Below are 20,759 nucleotides of genomic sequence, written 5' to 3'. Positions count from 1 at the left end.
GGGATATCAAAGAGGAGAGAGCACAGAGGAGTGCTATCAGACAGGACAGAGCACAGAGGAGTGTTATCAGACAGGAGAGAGAGCACAGAGGAGTACTATTAGACAGGAGGGAGCACAGAGTAGTGCTATCAGACAGGAGAGAGCACAGAAGAGTGCTATCAAACAGAAGAGAGCACAGAGGAGTACCATCAGACCGGAGAGAGCACAGAGTAGTACTATCAGACAAGAGAAAGCATAGAGGAGTGCTGTCAGACAGGAGAGAGCACAGAGGAGTAAATGAGCACACCGACAGCTCACCTCCACCCACAGCACCTGTGCACGGATCCAGCCAGCAGCGTCGCCAGCCCAATAGGTATGGAAAGAGAAACAGATGATCCAGCCCAGTAGTGCAGATAAAAGCAGATTTTCTTTATTGGGTCAAATACAGACAGGAACTGTGAACGCCGACGCGTTTCGGACTTATGCACGGTCCTTAGTCATGCCATGATTAAGGACCGTGCATAGGTCCGAAACGCGTCGGAGTTCACAGTTCCTGTCTGTATTTGACCCAATAAAGAAAATCTGCTTTTATCTGCACTACTGGGCTGGATCATCTGTTTCTCAGAGCACAGAGGAGTGCTATCAGACAGGAGTGAGCGCAGAGGAGTGCTATCAAACAGAAGAGAGCACAGAGGAGGGATATCAAAGAGGAGAGTGCACAGAGGAGTGCTATCAGACAGGACAGAGCACAGAGGAGTGTTATCAGACAGGAGAGAGCACAGAGGAGTACTATTAGACAGGAGGGAGCACAGAGGAGTGCTATCAGACAGGAGAGAGCACAGAAGAGTGCTATCAGACAGAAGAGAGCACAGAGTAGTACTATCAGACAAGAGAAAGCATAGAGGAGTGCTGTCAGACAGGAGAGAGCACAGAGGAGTGCTATCAGACAGGAGAGAGTACAGTAGAGTACTTTTAGACAGGAGAGAAAACAGATGAGTGCTATCAGACAGGAGAGAGCATAGAGTAGTACTGTCAGACAGGAGAGAGCACAGAGGAGTACTATCAGACAGGAGAGAGCACAGAGGAGCGCTATCAGACAGGAGAGAGCACAGAGGAGTAAATGAGCACACCGACACCTCACCTCCACCCACAGCACCTGTGCACGGATCCAGCCAGCAGCGTCTCCAGAAACAGATGATCCAGCCAAGTAGTACAGATAAAAGCAGATTTTCTTGGGTCAAATACAGACAGGAACTGTGAATGCCGACGCGTTTTGGACTTATGCACAGTCCTTAGTCATGCCAGAGCACAGAGGAGCGCTATCAGACAGGAGTGAGCGCAGAGGAGTGCTATCAGACAGAAGAGAGCACAGAGGAGTGCTATCAGACAGGAGGGAGAACAGAGGAGTGCTATCACGCAGAAGAGAGCACAGAGGAGTTCTAGTAAACAGGAGAGAGCACAGATGAGTACTATCAGATAAGAGGGAGTACAGAGGATTGCTATCAGGCAGAAGAGAGCACAGAGGAGTGCAATCAGACAGGAGAGAGCACAGAGGAGTAATATCAGACAGAAGAGAGCACAGAGAAGTGCTATCAGACAGGACAGAGCACAAACGAGTGCTATCAGACAGGAGAGAGCACAGATGAGTACTATCAGATAGGAGAAAGTACAGAGGATTACTATCAGGCAGAAGAGAGCACAGAGAAGTGCTATCAGACAGGACAGAGCACAAACGAGTGTTATCAGATAGGCGAGAGCACAGCGGAGTACTATCAGACTGGAGAGAGCACAGAGGAGTGCTATCAGACAAGAGAGAGCACAGATGAGTGCTATCAGACAGAAGAGAGCACAGAGGAGTACTATCGGTCAGGAGAGAGCACAGAGGTGTTCTATCAGACAGAAGAGAGCACAGAGGAGTGCTATCAGACAGGAGAGAGCACATAAGAGTACTATCAGACAGGAGAGAGCACAGAGGAGTACTATCAGACAGGAGAGAACACAGAGGAGTGCTATAAGACAGGAGAGAGCGCAGAGGTGTACTATCAGACAGGAGAGAGCACAGAGGAGTACAATCAAACAGGAGAGAGCACAGAGGAGTGCTATTAGACAGAAGAGAGCACAGAAGAGTGCTATCAGACAGGAGAGAGCACAGAGGAGTGCTATCAGACAGGAGAGATCACAGATGAGTGCTATCAGACAGTAGAGAGAGCACAGAGGAGTGCTATAAGACAGGAGAGAGCACATAGGAGTGCTATCAGACAGGAGAGAGCACAGAGGAGTACAGTCAAACAGGAGAGAGCACAGAGGAGTGCTATCAGACAGAAGAGAGTGCAGAAGAGTGCTATCAGACAGGAGAGAGCACAGAGGAGTGCTATCAGAGAGGAGAGAGCACAGAGGAGTGCTATCAGAGAGGAGAGAGCACAGAGGAGTGCTATCAGACAGGAGAGGACACAGAGGAGAGCTATCAGACAGAAGACAGCACAGAGGAGTGTTATCAGACAGGAGAGAGCAAAGAGGAGTACTATCGGACAGGAGAGAGCACAAAGGAGTACTATCAGATAGGAGAAAGCACAGAGGAGTGCTATCAGACAGAATAGAGCACAGAGGAGTGCAATCAGACAGGAGAGAGCACAGATGAGTACTATCAGACAGGAGAGAGTACAGAGGAGTGCTATCAGACAGGAGAGTGCATAGAGGATTGCTATCAGACAGGAGAGAGCACAGAGGAGTACTATAAGACAGGAGAGAGTACAGAGGAGTGCTATCAGACAGGAGAGAGCACAGAGGAGTACTATCAGATAGGAGAGAGCAAAGAGGAGTGCTATCAGAAAGAAGAGAGCACAGAGGAGTGCAATCATACAGGAGAGAGCACAGAGGAGTTCTATCAGCCAGGAGAGCGCACAGAGGAGTGCTATCAATAGGAGAGAGCACTAAGGAGTGCTATCAGACAGGAGAGAGCACAGAGGAGTGCTATCAGACAGGACAGAGCACAGAGGAGTACTATCAGACAGGAGAGAGCACAGAGGAGTACTATCAGACAGGAGAGAGCACAGAGGAGTCCTATCAGACAGGAGAGAGCACAGAGGAGTACTATCAGACAGGAGAGAGCACAAAGGAGTGTTATCAGACAGGAGAGAGCAAAGAGGAGTACTATCGGACAGGAGAGAGCACAAAGGAGTACTATCAGATAGGAGAAAGCACAGAGGAGTGCTATCAGACAGAATAGAGCACAGAGGAGTGCAATCAGACAGGAGAGAGCACAGATGAGTACTATCAGACAGGAGAGAGTACAGAGGAGTGCTATCAGACAGGAGAGTGCATAGAGGATTGCTATCAGACAGGAGAGAGCACAGAGGAGTACTATAAGACAGGAGAGAGTACAGAGGAGTGCTATCAGACAGGAGAGAGCACAGAGGAGTACTATCAGATAGGAGAGAGCAAAGAGGAGTGCTATCAGAAAGAAGAGAGCACAGAGGGTTGCAATCATACAGGAGAGAGCACAGAGGAGTTCTATCAGCCAGGAGAGCGCACAGAGGAGTGCTATCAATAGGAGAGAGCACTAAGGAGTGCTATCAGACAGGAGAGAGCACAGAGGAGTGCTATCAGACAGGACAGAGCACAGAGGAGTACTATCAGACAGGAGAGAGCACAGAGGAGTACTATCAGACAGGAGAGAGCACAGAGGAGTCCTATCAGACAGGAGAGAGCACAGAGGAGTACTATCAGACAGGAGAGAGCACAAAGGAGTGCTATCAGACAGGAGAGAGCACAGAGGAGTACTATCAGACAGGAGACAGCAAAGAGGAGTGCTATCAGACAGGAGAGAGCACAGAGGAGTACTATCAGACAGGAGAGAGTATAGAGGAGTGTTATCAGACAGGAGAGAGCACCGAGGAGTACTATCAGACAAGAGACAGCATAGAGGAGTCCTATGAGACAGGAGAGAGCACAGAGGAGTATATGAAGTTTATTAGAAAGGTTAATGTTTGGCCAAGATGTACAACATATAACACGTTTTTGAATCTGTCAGTGCCAATTTAAACTCTAAATGATGTTCAAACAGCTTAGCGCCATGATCTTTGTAACTATTTATCTGTGCCTAGAAAGGGGAAATTAGATAGCAGGTACCCCTGGGCACATTAACTACATACACATGTTCTGTTTATCACTGCAGAATATGTCAGCCCTACAGAATTTACACATACAGTAATAACTAAATTCAACTAGGGGAGTGGGTCACAGAAGTCGTACATTACTGAAGAAGAATGTCTCCACTGGCTCTAGCACTTCACAAGCTTTACCAGGGCCTCTTATACAGGAAAATGTACGCTTGTTTAAAGAATCTGGAGCATACTTCTATCCACACAATCCAATCAGCTCTGTTCTGGTGACCATGTTATTTCCTGTTTGACTAATTTTCTCTCTCGGTGCGGTTTAACCATCCAATAATAATAGAACAAAAGGATCAAAGTGAAATAGAGGCCCCTTATAATGAGATATGTTTAGGAAACTAAAATACACTTTTTCTATATTTATATTGATGAGAAAATGCACAAGGAACACAGAATGTAAAGATCTATACAATAATCTTTAAAACTGCACTATATGGAAAATAAAAGACCTCCCACAAGGTTATAGAAAATGCCTTTAAATCACAGGAAATTTTGGAGATAAAATGGAGCCAAATCAAGCACTATAAGGGACCCCTGTGTGGAAAATAGAGACTAATAGTGGCAAAGTACCACATATTAATACCATACTGTTTTAAAATAGTATGCCGATATAGTGTACCAACAACACATGCACAAATTATATACTATTGTCAGTCAATATACAAAGATCAGAACCAAAAACACCACTAAATAAAGCCCAAGGGGCATCTGGCAAAGGTGAGGTCTCTGACCCCGGTTTGTGAACCATTCAGGAAAGCTGTGGCACTGTACAATATGTATACTATATACACTATATATACACACTATACAAAACTACCAATTGCAAAATACAATACCAGTGCTTATGTGTGGAGTATGGGAGTCATGTCCACCCAACGCATAAGCCAGTACCACTAGTGCTCACATACTGTACATAAGTACCACTAGTGCTCACGTACTGTACATAAGTACCACTAGTGCTCACATACTGTACATAAGTACCACTAGTGCTCACATACTGTACATAAGTACCACTAGTGCTCACGTACTGTACATAAGTACCACTAGTGCTCACATACTGTACATAAGTACCACTAGTGCTCACATACCGTACATAAGTACCACTAGTGCTCACATACTGTACATAAGTACCACTAGTGCTCACATACTGTACATAAGTACCACTAGTGCTCACATACTGTACATAAGTACCACTAGTGCTCACATACTGTACATAAGTACCACTAGTGCTCACATACTGTACATAAGTACCACAAGTTCTCACATACTGTACATAAGTACCACTAGTGCTCACATACTGTACATTTAAGTGCCACCAATACTCACATACTGTTCATAAGTACCACTAGTTCTCATATATCATACATAATTATCAACAGTGCTCACATACCGTACATAAGAACCACCAGTGCTCACATACTGTACATAAGAACCACCAGTGCTCACATATCGTACATAAGTACCACTAGTGCTCATATATCATACATAATTATCAACAGTGCTCACATACTGTACATAAGAACCACCAGTGCTCACATATCGTACATAAGTACCACCAGTGCTCACATACCTACATAAGTACCACCAGTGCTCACATATCGTACATAAGTACCACTAGTGCTCACATACTGTACATAAGTACCACCAGTGTTCACATACTGTACATGAGTACCACCAGTGCTCACATACTGTACATAAGTACCACCAGTGCTCACATACTGTACATAAGTATCACCAGTGCTCACATACTGTACATATAAGTACCACCAGTGCTCACATACTGTACATAAGTACCACCAGTGCTCACATACTGTACATAAGTACCACCAGTGCTCACATACTGTACATAAGTATCACCAGTGCTCACATACTGTACATATAAGTACCACCAGTGCTCACATACTGTACATAAGTACCACCAGTGCTCACATACTGTACATAAGTACCACTAGTGCTCACATACCGTACATAAGTACCACTAGTGCTCACATACTGTACATAAGTACCACTAGTGCTCACATACTGTACATAAGTACCACAAGTTCTCACATACTGTACATAAGTACCACTAGTGCTCACATACTGTACATTTAAGTACCACCAGTACTCACATACTGTTCATAAGTACCACTAGTGCTCATATATCATACATAATTATCAACAGTGCTCACATACCGTACATAAGAACCACCAGTGCTCACATACTGTACATAAGAACCACCAGTGCTCACATATCGTAAATAAGTACCACCAGTGTTCACATACCGTACATAAGTACCGCCAGTGCTCACATACTGTACATAAGTACCACTAGTGCTCATATATCATACATAATTATCAACAGTGCTCACATACTGTACATAAGAACCACCAGTGCTCACATATCGTACATAAGTACCAAGTGTTCACATACAGTACATAAGTACCACCAGTGCTCACATACTGTACATAAGTACCACCAGTGCTCACATACCGTACATATGTACCACCAGTGCTCACATACTGTACATAAGTACCACCAGTGCTCACATACTGTACATGAGTACCACCAGTGCTCACATACTGTACATAAGTACCACCAGTGCTCACATACTGTACATAAGTATCACCAGTGCTCCCATACTGTACATATAAGTACCACCAGTGCTCACATACTGTACATAAGTACCACCAGTGCTCACATACTGTACATAAGTACCACCAGTGCTCACATACCGTACATAAGTACCACTAGTGCTCATATATCATACATAATTATCAACAGTGCTCACATACCGTACATAAGTACCACCAGTGCTCACATACCGTACATAAGTACCACCAGTGCTCACATACCTACATAAGTACCACCAGTGCTCACATACATAGCAACTATTGACATCTGTGGCCACCAGTGCTCATATACATTGCAAAGGACACTCCAGATTTATTACACACCATTCCTTATACACCTGCCATACATTATAGCCCCAGACCTCATAAAAACTACACATAGCTCTATAACATCATATACATTGTAAAGCACTGTATAATAACAGGTCATATACATTGCACATTTCACAGTACCTCCCCAGTTTACATACACTTTTGTGAACCTACCATAGGGTCTTGTGCATAACTTCTTTGCTAGGGCTGAAATGTCAGCAGCACAAACAAGCTAAGCAGGAAGCAGAGAGTAAGGGAGAAAGTACTGATGCTTCAGATGTCACCTATGACATGATCTGTACAGGACTGTAGGTTGAAGTAACCGCAGCAGCTCTCTGCTTAGCAGACAGGACAAAAGACCTGAATTGAAGGTCCTGCACTAATGCATTGAAAGCCTACTCTTCACTACAGCAAGAAAGCAGGTTAAAGCACAACCTGTAATTGAGAAGGGCATTCACTGTAGGGTGAGCCCCCTTTAAGCCCTGGACCCCTTTGCCTTTGATTGCAATCCTCCTGATTGACATACAGACTCACACTTCTCTCTTTCCCTCCCCTTATGTGGGAGTCACAGGGCTCATTTATGGGGATAGAACGCTGATCCATGAATTTATTCTGATCACCATATTGGGAGTCAGGAATTAATTTTTCCTCTGTTATGGTGTTATGGGGCGATTGCCATCAGCCGCATTGGGGGGGGGGGGGGGGGGGTTTGATGGGAGTTCGCCTTCCTCTGGATCAACACAATAGGTTGGACTTGATGGACTATGATTCACTGTCAGGCTCTAAAGTTATCGTGCAGTTTCTCCCCCCCCCCCCCCCCCCCCCCCACCAGAATTTGACTGATTCCCCTTTGCCTTAGCAATGATATCAAGCACCCCCATCCACACTACAATGCTTCCACTGTGATTTTAAAAGTTACCTCCAATGGTGCTCTTGGCAGCTGCATATGGCTGAAAATATTGGGCTGCTTCTGATCCCTTGACTTGCTTGTAGAGTATCACAATATGGAGACAAAGTTTCTGGAAGTCCCATACCTGTCAATAAGACTTGTGTCAACTTTCTCTCCAGATCACAATAGTCTGCAAACAAATCAAGGGATGAGAAGCAGCCTGATATTATCAGTCATATCCTCCTACAGGGAGCACCATTAGAGGTACCTTTAAAGAAAAGTGTAAGTACTGTACAAAAAAAATATATTTATGTGAGGTTATGGTTAAGTGTGGTTATTTAGTAGCAATATGGTGTTATTATCCAGTCACTATCTGGTATGTGGTCATAAAGTAGCAGTATGGTATTATTATCCAATCACTATCTGGTATGTGGTCATAGTGTGCAGCATTACTGTTAGTTTTTTAACCTCCCTATTGAGAAAATTGGGTATAGATGGGTGTCTGATGTCTTGGAATCCTGGACATATATTTTACTTAAAGGGGTAATCCGCTCACAGACATTTTATCCCCAATCCAAAAGATAGGGGGATAAGATATCTGCTTGCGGGGGTCCCGCTTCTGGGACCCCCATGATCTCCGTGCAGCATCCCTGCTGCATTGGGTGTTCTAAACAGTATGTTCATGGAGATCATAGGGGTTCCAGCAGTGGGACCCCCACAATCAGACATCACCTATCATTTGGATAGGGGATAAGATGTCTACAGTGGCGTTGCTAGGGTTGGTCTTAACTGGTGCGGTAGAAAATGGTGTCACCCCTTACAATCCCTCCCCCCCCCACCCCAAAGTAATCCTCTAGCCTTTTGTGATGGACACCAGTGGTGAAGCGCGTTGTTGAATTTTTTTCTAGAATAATAATCAAATATGCCAGTTGCCACATAATGGGAAAGTGCTAAAGATGTTTTTACCATGTAAAACTACAGCTCCCAGTATGATCTAAACAGCGGTAAGGTTATGCTGGGAGTTGTAGTTTCATCCATCATAACTGCAGAACTTACAAGTGATTCCAGCTCTGATGGGACATAGTCAGGAGAATACACAATGATATCAGTGACTACAGGTGACGTCTTCTCTATAGTCGTTGGTTATCTAATTCAGCTGGTGCATACCGCCAGGACTTAGTGCAGCAAAATGTTCTCTCGGTAGAACTTGACGCCAAGATGGCTCCTCACTGCCAGCGGAGTCTGATCCTCTACAGTGGGGCAAAAAAGTATTTAGTCAGCCACCAATTGTGCAAGTTCTCCCACTTAAAAATATGAGAGAAGCCTGTCATTGTCATCATAGGTATACCTCAACTATGAGAGACATAATGAGAAAATAAAAATCCATAAAATCACATTGATTGATTTTTTAAGAATTCATTTGCAAATTATGGTGGAAAATAAGTATTTGGTCACCTACAAACAAGCAAGATTTCAGGCTCTCACAGACCTATAACTTCTTCTTTAAGAGTCTCCTCTGTCCTCCACTCATTACCTGTATTAATAGCACCTGTTTGAACTTATTATCAGTATAAAAGACACCTGTCCTCAACCTCAAACAGTCCTCACACTCCAAACTTTACTATGACCAAGACCAAAGAGCTGTCGAAGGACACCAGAAACAAAATTGTAGACCTGCACCAGGCTGGGAAGACTGAATTTGCAGTAGGCAAGCAGCTTGGTGTGAAGAAATCCACTGTGGGAGCAATTATTAGAAAATGGAAGACATGCAAGACCTCCTCAATCTGGGGCTTCACGCAACATCTCACCCCATGGTGTCAAAATTATCACAAGAACGGTGAGCAAATATCCCAGAACCACATGAGGGACTTAGTGAATGACCTGCAGCGAGCTGGGACCAAAGTAACAAAGGCTACCATCAGTAACACACTACGCCACCAGGGACTTAAATCATGCAGTGCCAGACATGTCCCCCTGCTTAAGCCAGAACATGTCTGGGCCCATCTGAAGTTTGCTAGAGAGCATTTGGATGATACAGAAGAGTAGTGGGAGAATGTCATATGGTCAGATGAAACCAAAGTAGAACTTTTTGGTAAAAATTCAACTCGTCGTGTTTGGAGGAGAAAGAATGCGGAGTTGCATCCATAGAACACCATACCTACTGTGAATCATGGGGGTGGAAACATCATGCTTTGGGGCTGTTTTTCTGCTAAGGGACCAGGGTGACTGATCCGTGTAAAGAAAAGAATGAATGGGGCCATGTATCATGAGATTTTGTGTGAAAACCTCCTTCCATCAGCAAGGGCATTGAAGATGAAGCATGGCTGGGTCTTTCAGCAGGACAATGATCCCAAACACAACGCTCAGGCAACGAAAGAGTGGCTTCGTAAGAAGCATTTCAAGGTCCTGGAGTGGCCTAGACAGTCTCCAGATCTCAACCCCATAGAAAACCCTTGGAGGGAGTTGAAAGTCTATGTTGCCCAACAACAGCCCAAAAACATCACTGCTCTATGTCACGGTTCAGCAGACTGGAGGTGGATCCTCTGTGCCAGAGAGGGATTGGCGTGGACCGTGTCGGTGGACCGGTTCTAAGTTGCTACTGGTATTCACCAGAGCCCGCCGCAAAGCGGGATGGTCTTGCAGCGGCGGTAGCAACCAGGTCGTATCCACTGGCAACGGCTAAACCTCTCTGACTGCTGAGATAGGCGCGGTACAAGGGAGTAGACAAGAGCAAGGTCAGACGTAGCAGAAGGTCGGGGCAGGCGGCAAGGTTCGTAGTCAATGGTAATAGCAGGAGGTCAGGAACACAGTAATGGTAAACACAGAAGAAGCTTTCTCTAGGCACAAGGCAACAAGATCCGGCAAGGAAGTGCAGGGGAAGTGAGGTAATATAGCCAGGAAGCAGGTGGAAACTAATTAGGGTGATTGGGCCAGGCACCAATCATTGGTGCACTGGCCCTTTAAATCTCAGAGAGCTGGCGCGCGCGCCCTAGAGAACGGAGCCGCACGCGCCAGAGCATGACAGCCGGGGAACGGGACAGGTGAGTGACTTGGGATGCGATTCGCGAGCGGGCGCGTCCCGCTATGCGAATCGCATCCCCGCCGGCAATGTCAGTGCAGCGCTCCCGGTCCGCGGGTCTGACCGGGGCGCTGCAGGGAGAGAAACGCCACGAGCGCTTCGGGGAGGAGCAGGGACCCGGAGCGCTCGGCGTAACACTCTAGAGGAGATCTGCATTAGTGTTGGGCGCGAATATTCACATTTCAAATTTTTATCGCGAATATCGCAAATCCGCTAATTCAAGAATATTGTGAATATATTCTCTAAATATTTGAAATTACGAATATTCACTTTTTTCCACCTTTGCGCATATTCACATATGTGAATATTTGCATATGCACATATTCGCATATGTAAATATTTGCATTTCCTTCTTTTCACTTGTGGGCCAATTAGAATGATGCAAATACACATGTCAGAGGTTATCAACAACATCCCTAGCAACCAATAGTAAAGCTGCCCACCCTTCACAGTTTTCTTCTTCGAATACGCGAATATGCGAATATTCACATATGCGAATATGTGAATATTCGCATATGCGAATATGCAAATATAAAAAATACGCGAAATTCGCGAATATAGGCTGAATATTCGTCTATATATTCGCGAAATATCACAAATTTGAATATGGGCAATGCTGCTCATCACTAATCTGCATGGAGGAATGGACCAAAATACCAGCAACAGTGTGTGAAAACCTTGTGAAGACTTACAGAAAACGTTTGACCTCTGTCATTGCCAACAAAGGGGATATGATAAAGTATTGAGATTAACTTTTGTTATTGACCAAAATACTTATATATTTTCCACCATAATTTGCAAATAAATTCAGACAATTTGATTTTATGGATTTTTTTTCTCATTATGCCTCTCATAGTTGAGGTATACCTATGATGATAATTACAGGCCTCTCTCATCTTTTTAAGGGGGAGAACTTGCACAATTGGCTGACTAAATACTTTTTTGCCCCACTGTATGTGAAAACGATAATTAATATAATGCTGGCAGACACTGTATCCTCTGAATACAATTCTGCCAGACACTGTTTTCTGTGAAAATAACACTGCCACATGCTGTGCTCTCTGTATATAACCCTGCCAGACACTTTATTCTGTAAATATAATGACAAAGGTAAGAAAAGACGAGGGCACTCACATGTCATGGATCAGATGCTGACTTCTTTATTCAGATTCAAGTTGCAGTACAACACATGTTCTGGTGGGGCGCCAGGAAAGAGCATGTGGTCACGATAGCTATTTCGTGCCGATCCCGGCACTTCCTCAGGTCACGCCTACCTGTATGCAAGGGGTCAGGTGAACTACTTCCTGAACACCTACGTCAGCAGGTAAGGGCGTTCCACACTTACACACCACATTTCACATTAGAATAGTAACAACATTTTCAGTTAAAAACAAATGGAATTTCAGCGCAAGTCAAGCAAAATTATAGAAAGAAATATATACATAATCTCACCTTTATTAGATAAAAACGCTCATATCGAGACGATCATTCAGACCAAGGTTTCCCTCCACATTGGTCTGTATGATCCATCTCGCTTTGCGCTGTAAAAGTAATTTTCGGCTATCTATCCCTGAGAGTGCAGCAACTTTTTCTACTGCCAAGAACTTTAATATCTTTGCATCTCCTCCCTGTTCTTTAGCCACATGTGTAATGAGTGTAATACTACCACACACTGTGCCCTCTGAATATACTACCACACACTGTGCCCTCTGAATATACTACCACACACTGTGCCCTCTGAATATACTACCACACACTGTGCCCTCTGAATATACTACCACACACTGTACCTTCTGAATATACTACCAAACACTGTGCCCTCTGAATATACTACCACACACTGTACCTTCTGAATATACTACCACACACTGTGCCCTCTGAATATACTACCACACACTGTACCTTCTGAATATACTACCACACACTGTGCCCTCTGAATATACTACCACACACTGTGCCCTCTGAATATACTACCACACACTGTGCCCTCTGAATATACTACCACACACTGTGCCCTCTGAATATACTACCACACACTGTACCTTCTGAATATACTACCAAACACTGTGCCCTCTGAATATACTACCACACACTGTACCTTCTGAATATACTACCACACACTGTGCCCTCTGAATATACTACCACACACTGTACCTTCTGAATATACTACCACACACTGTGCCCTATGAATATACTACCACACACTGTGCCCTCTGAATATACTACCACACACTGTGCCCTCTGAATAGAATACTGCCACACATTATATCCTCTGCATATAATACTACCACATACTGTGCCCTCTGAAAATACTACCACACAATGTGCTCTCTGAACATAATACTACCACACACTGTGCCCTCTGAATAGAATACTGCCACACATGATATCCTCTGTATATAATACTACCACACACTGTACCTTTTGAATATAATACTGCCACACATTGTATGCTCTGTATATAATACTCCCACACACTGTACCCTCTGACTAAAATACTGCCTTACATTTTATCCTCTGTATATAATACTACCACACACTCTACTCTCTGAATTTAATACTATTTCCCACTGTGCTCTCTGAATATAACCTTGCCATACAGAACACCCTCTGAATACAATAACCGCAACATGTTGTGGCACATAAAAACTGTACCATGCCAGAAGTTCCTTTATAATATACACCATACCTCTGAAATGCAAAATGCTCAGTGCCCTTCACATATAGTAATAATGCCCCCTGTCATGTGCTCCCTACATATAAAATATAACAATGCCCAGTGATGTCACAGTACAGTGATAATACAGCCAGTTATGTCACAGTACAGGGATAACACAGCCAGTGATGTCACAGTACAGGGATAATACACCGAATGTTGTCACAGTACAGGGATAATACACCGAAGGATGTCACAGTACAGGGATAATACACAGTACAGGGTTAATATGCAATCACAGAACAGTACAGGGACAGAATGCATAATGGGGGGGGGGGGACTGGCAGTGGTCAGGGCACAGTATTTATAGTGCTACTTGTGTAACCTGCACCTCCCTGGCAACACTACTGGATGTCTGTGGGCAGAGTACCCCTTTAATTAGGATGTGCTGACTAACTTTGTCTTTTTGCATTGTATGTTTGGAGAGGGTGATTGCCTCCATCTTGATTGTGCACATCTACTAGTCCAAACCTGTTTTTACTAGTATAGATTCAAGTTGGTTTCTACCTATTCCAAGTATAATATGTAGGCCTAAGCGATAGAAGGGACCCATCTGAGTGAGGATTCCTTGTAGTGGCAGGTAAGCTCACACAATTTAATGAAAATGTGCACTAAGAACCACACATTCATAATCATAGTGAATACAGCAGTAATGCAATTTAAAATAATACATCTTGGTACCTGCAGGGTGCTGCTATATTGTGTTATTTTTTTTTTTTTTTTTGTAGAGGATAGTTACATAGTATGGTTGAAAAAAGACATACGTCCATCAAGTCCAATCAGGGAATTGAAGGGAAGGGGATAAGGGAAAGGGATGTAGTTTTATACTTCTGCATAAGCATTAATGCTATTTTGTTCCAGGAATGTATCTAACCCTGTTTTAAAGCTGTTAATTGTTCCTGCTGTGACCAGTTCCTGAGGTAGACCGTTCCATAAATTCACAGTCCTCAAAATAAGCTGTTTAAGACAAAGGGCACCACTGAGAATACAACTACAATATTTTCCATATGGGATCCTTACTTCATAGGGTCCCAATTTCATTGCATGCTAAATACAACTTTTTCTATAACTAAAAGTCAAATTGTATTGCAATGAATGTAATTGAGCATGTGTGCATTTTTTCAGGCCAAAACCATTCTGCTACAATTTACATCAAGCAATCGTGGTTAGGAGAAAAGTTTTTCAAAATCCTAGGTATATTAACAATGGCACCATTCCCGTGCCCAAGACATTCCTGTGGCTGGTTAAGTCCCACACATGACAAGTCATATTATGTGAAAGTCTATTGAAGGAATTTGTAATGTTTATAAAATAATTAATAGAGTATTGTTAGAGTTTAACGGAGGGATTTATTTGTGTTGTGTCTCATTTCTGAAAACTTGTAATTTCTACATATTGTGGCTCGCTGGACAATACTTTCCCACCAAACTAACCCTTAAGGAGCGCATGATTCCCCCACAATCTACAAGGTGAATTCCTTTGTACTTTGCTCAGCATTTTACTTTATTGTTAAATAATAAGAATAGAATTCTTTATGCAGTGGAGTAAAGAAAAGAGAGGCGTCCATTTCAAACGGTGGTTGCCTTGTTTGACTATTCAGGACATGATGGCCTTGTGTATGATTTACTGTCACGATTCGGCTAGCTGGATGTGGATCCTCTGTGTCAGCGAGGGATTGGCGTGGACCGTGTCGGTGGACCGGTTCTAAGATGCTACTGGTATTCACCAGAGCCCGCCGCAAAGTGGGATGGTCTTGCTGCGGCGGTAGCAACCAGGTCGTATCCACCGGCAACGGGTCAACCTCGCTGACTGCTGAGAAGGCGTGGGACAGAAGGACTAGGCAGAGGCAAGGTCAGACGTAGCAGAAGGTCGGGGCAGGCGGCAAGGTTCGCAGTCAATGTGGATAGCAGAAGATCTGGAAACACAGGCTTTGGACATCACCAAACGCTTTCACTGGCACAAGGCAACAAGATCCGGCAAGGGAGAAGTGAGGTATTATAGCCAGGGAGCAGGTGGAAGCTAATTAGTCTAATTAGTGCAGGGGAAGTGAGGTATTATAGCCAGGGAGCAGGTGGAAGCTAATTAGTCTGATTGGGCCAGGCACCAATCATTGGTTCACTGGCCCTTTAAATCTTAGAGAGCTGGCGCGCGCGCGCCCTAGAGAGCGGAGCCGCACGCGCCAGCACATGACAGCCGGGGACCGGGAAGGGTAAGTGACTTGGGATGCGATTCGCGAGCGAGCGCGTCCCGCTATGCGAATCGCATCCCCGCCGGCAATGTCAGTGCAGCTCTCCCGGTCAGCGGGTCTGACCGGGGCGCTGCAGAGAGAGAGACGCCGTGAGCGCTCCAGGGAGGAGCAGGGACCCGGAGCGCTCGGCGTAACAGTACCCCCCCCCCCTTAGGTCTCCCCCTCTTTTTGTCTCCTTGTCCCTTCAAAAGAGACAACAACATAGGGGACGCCCCTTGAGTCTCCTTCTGAAAAAATAAATTCTGGGTAGCTATACCAGCGGCAGGTAGTTCAGAAGAAGTGGGAATGGGAAGGGGGGGCAGAGGGTGAAGCTTGTCACGGGGCAGAGTGTCACCAGGACGGGGGCTATGAGGAGGCACAGCACAGTCCAGATAGGCCTTGGGGAGGCTAGGCACAGGAGGAGACACTGAAGCCCGACAGACGGGACTGAGAGCCAATGTGAGGCATCTCTTACGGCAAGCAGGGCCCCAATTCTTGATCTCCCCGGTGGTCCAGTCAAGGGTGGGAGAATGATGCTGGAGCCATGGAAGACCGAGGAGGACTTCAGAGGTGCAATTGGGAAGGACGAACAATTCAATCTTTTCGTGACGGGGTCCAATGCACATTAAGAGGGGTTCTGTGCGGTAACGCACGGTGCAGTCCAATTTAACTCCGTTGACCGAGGAAATATAGAGCGGCTTGACGAGACGGGTCACAGGGATGCAGAACTTATTCACCAAAGAGTCCAGAATAAAATTTCCAGAAGCACCAGAGTCCAAGCAGGCCACGGCTGAGAGGGAGGAGTTGGCAGAAGGAGAAATCGGCACGGGCACCGTGAGACGTGGAGAAGCAGATTTCGTACCAAGAGACGCCACACCCACGTGAGCTGGGTGCGTGCGTTTCCCAGACGTGGAGGGCGAATAGGGCAATCCCCCAAGAAGTGTTCGGTATTGGCGCAGTACAGACATAAATTGTTATCCCTACGGCGAGTCCTCTCTTCGTGGGTCAGGTGAGACCGATCCACTTGCATAGCCTCCTCGGCGGGAGGCACAGGGGTAGATTGCAGAGGATACTGTGAGAGAGGTGCCCAGAGATCAAGGTCTTTTTCCTGGCGGAGCTCCTGGTGTCTCTCAGAGAAACGCATGTCAATGCGGGTGGCCAAATGAATAAGTTCTTGCAGGTTGGCAGGAATCTCTCGTGCGGCCAGCACATCCTTGATGTTACTGGATAGGCCTTTTTTAAAGGTAGAACCTCGTTATTCCAAGATAATTCGGAAGCGAGAGTACGAAATCGGATGGCGTGCTCGCCTACTGAAGAATTACCCTGGACCAGGTTCAGCAGGGCAGTCTCGGCAGAAGAAGCTCGGGCTGGTTCCTCGAAGACACTGGGGACTTCAGCGAAGAAGGACTGGACTGTGGCTGTGGCAGGATCATTGCGGTCCCAGAGCGGTGTGGCCCAAGACAAGGCCTTTCCAGAAAGAAGGCTCACTACGAACGCCACCTTAGACCGTTCTGTAGGAAATTGGTCCGACAACATCTCCATATGTAGGGAACATTGAGATAAGAATCCACGGCAGAGTCTAGAGTCCCCATCAAATTTGTCCGGCAGGGACAAGCGGAGGCTAGGAGCGGCCACTTGCTGCGGAGGAGGTGCAGGAGTTGGCGGAGGAGATGGTTGCTGCTGTAGCAGTGGCAGAAGTTGCTGTAACGTGGCGGTCAACTGCGACAGCTGCTGTCCTTGTTGGGCGATTTGCTGCGATTGCTGAGCGACCACCGTGAATAGGTCAGCGAGACTTGGCAGCGGCACCTCAGCGGGATCCATGGCCGGATCTACTGTCACGATTCGGCTAGCTGGATGTGGATCCTCTGTGTCAGCAAGGGATTGGCGTGAACCGTGTCGGTGGACCGGTTCTAAGATGCTACTGGTATTCACCAAAGCGGGATGGTCTTGCTGCGGCGGTAGCAACCAGGTCGTATCCACCGGCAACGGGTCAACCTCGCTGACTGCTGAGAAGGCGTGGGACAGAAGGACTAGGCAGAGGCAAGGTCAGACGTAGCAGAAGGTCGGGGCAGGCGGCAAGGTTCGCAGTCAATGTGGATAGCAGAAGATCTGGAAACACAGGCTTTGGACAACACCAAACGCTTTCACTGGCACAAGGCAACAAGATCCGGCAAGGGTGTGCAGGGGAAGTGAGGTATTATAGCCAGGGAGCAGGTGGAAGCTAATTAGTCTGATTGGGCCAGGCACCAATCATTGGTGCACTGGCCCTTTAAATCTTAGAGAGCTGGCGCACGCGCGCCCTAGACTGCGGAGCCGCGCGCGCCAGCACATGACAGCCAGGGACCGGGACGGGTAAGTGACTTGGGATGCGATTCGCGAGCGGGCGCGTCCCGCTATGTGAATCGCATCCCCGCCAGCAATGTCAGTGCAGCGCTCCCGGTCAGCAAGTCTGACCGGGGCGCTGCAGAGAGAGAGACGCCGTGAGCGCTCCGGGGAGGAGCAGGGACCCGGATCGCTCGTCGTAACATTTACCCTTCACACCTGTATGACCTTTTCTTACTACCAATGCAGTTCTTATGGTGAAGTGTGTCCTGCACAGATTCTTAGAAAATAGTAGAAAAGTGTAAAGGTCTAACCAGGGTTGGACTACCATTTCTCCAAGGGACCCATAGCAGCAGGTGCTTCTCTTTTATAAATCACTAATATTGTCACCGTGTCTCTTATTTTCTTCCTTCCTTTTTTACTTTCTTCCTTACTATTTAGATGATTTCCCAGCATACATTTATAAGTATGTCCTACAAACACATCTTTTTAGGCAGAACTCTCACATTCCATAACTTGACCCATGTCCTTTTATCACAATCCTTCCATATAACCTGATCCCTTTATTCCACACTAATTCTGCTTTGATCAGTTAAGGTCTGGGTGCTCAGACCCCGACTGATCATTAGATAGAGCTGGGAGAAGCGCTCGGGTAGGAGCTTCACTCCCCACCTCCCTGCCTTTTTTTTATTGCTACAGGAGAGGATCTTTATTATAAGTCCATGGAGACTATCTCCTGCAGTGAGATGAAGATTGCACCCATTCAGGGAGAGAAACACTTAGGATTTTCCCAACTCTATCTGACAATCAGTCGGGGTCTGATTACCCAGACTTTGCAAAAACAATGACACTTTAATTCAACAGATTCAACATATACTTCTGCTTCAAGTTTCAGACTCCAAGTCTCAGGTTTGCACATTGACCAGTATGTACTCATGTTTTACATTTATTTTTTTATTTTATTTTTTTTACAGAATTTGAGGGCAGGCATCATCAGAAAAATGACCTATTGTTTAAAGTGGCACTCCAACCCCCATTCTAATTTCTTCTGTTTTCATGGATTGTATATAATTGCTGTGATGTCCCAGTATGGGATATCATCCGACAGTCCTATCAGCTTGAGTCTCTGTACGTCCTTAGGGCTCACCTGCAGTGTTCCCCTATAAAGTGTACAGGTTGCACATGAAGTGTAAAGGACCTTTGATATGGTCACATGGTTATTTGTCACATGATAATGGTTGTGATATGTTAAAGTCTCATGTTTTGTTACCCAGAGAGCACCAGGTGACCAGATGACCTACAACTAGCCTATGGGCTCCTTGCTCAGCCCCCTTTATAAGAGGGGGAGGTACTACAATCTCTCTCTTACCCCACTCTTAGATCCTGAGGTCAAGACCAGTCCAGACGTCTCAGAGCTAGTGTCCAGCACATCTGGAGACCTCAAACCTAAATTGCAGCCACAGGTCAGTAAGCCAATTCATCTTTGTATGCTGTCACTGTTTTCAGTCAAGTCAAGTCAAGCATAGTCAGCATGGCTGTGTTAAAGTCTGTCAAGTCACTGCAAGTCCCAGCAAGCTGTGAGGTCCCCTTTGTTACTGGTCACCTCTCTGGGATCATGGCCTAGCTGTAAAGACTGTCCCATCTGTTTACCTTAGTAAAGCTACCATTAACCTAACCTGGCCTTGGACTATTATTTGCCCTGCCTAACCTAGGACTAGCGGTGCTTACCTTTGGGTGGTTACATAGGCAAACCACACCCTGGCATCACAAACAATAAGGGGTTAACACCAACTACCCCTGGGCAACTGTTACGCCGAGCGCTCCGGGTCCCCGCTCCTCCCCGGAGCGCTCGCTTCACTCTCCCCGCTGCAGCGCTCCGGTCACATCCTCTGACCCGGGGCGCTGCGATTCCGCTGCCAGCCGGGATGCGATTCGCGATGCGTGTAGCGCCCGCTCGCGATGCGCACCCCGGCTCCCGCACCTTACTCGCTCTCCGTCTGTTCTGTCCCGGCGCGCGCGGCCCCGCTCCCTAGGGCGCGCGCGCGCCGGGTCTCTGCGATTTAAAGGGCCACTGCGCCGCTGATTGGCGCAGTGGTTCCAATTAGTGTGTTCACCTGTCCACTTCCCTATATCACCTCACTTCCCCTGCACTCCCTTGCCGGATCTTGTTGCCATTGTGCCAGTGAAAGCGTTCCTTGTGTGTTCCTAGCCTGTGTTCCAGACCTTCTGCCGTTGCCCCTGACTACGATCCTTGCTGCCTGCCCCGACCTTCTGCTACGTCCGACCTTGCTTCTGCCTACTCCCTTGTACCGTGCCTATCTTCAGCAGCCAGAGAGGTGAGCCGTTGCTAGTGGATACGACCTGGTCACTACCGCCGCAGCAAGACCATCCCGCTTTGCGGCGGGCTCTGGTGAAAACCAGTAGTGGCTTAGAACCGGTCCACTAGCACG

The sequence above is a fragment of the Hyla sarda genome, chromosome 10 (assembly GCF_029499605.1).
Source record: "Hyla sarda isolate aHylSar1 chromosome 10, aHylSar1.hap1, whole genome shotgun sequence".
Taxonomy (NCBI): Eukaryota; Metazoa; Chordata; class Amphibia; order Anura; family Hylidae; genus Hyla; species Hyla sarda.
This window is presented reverse-complemented; position numbering follows the sequence as displayed.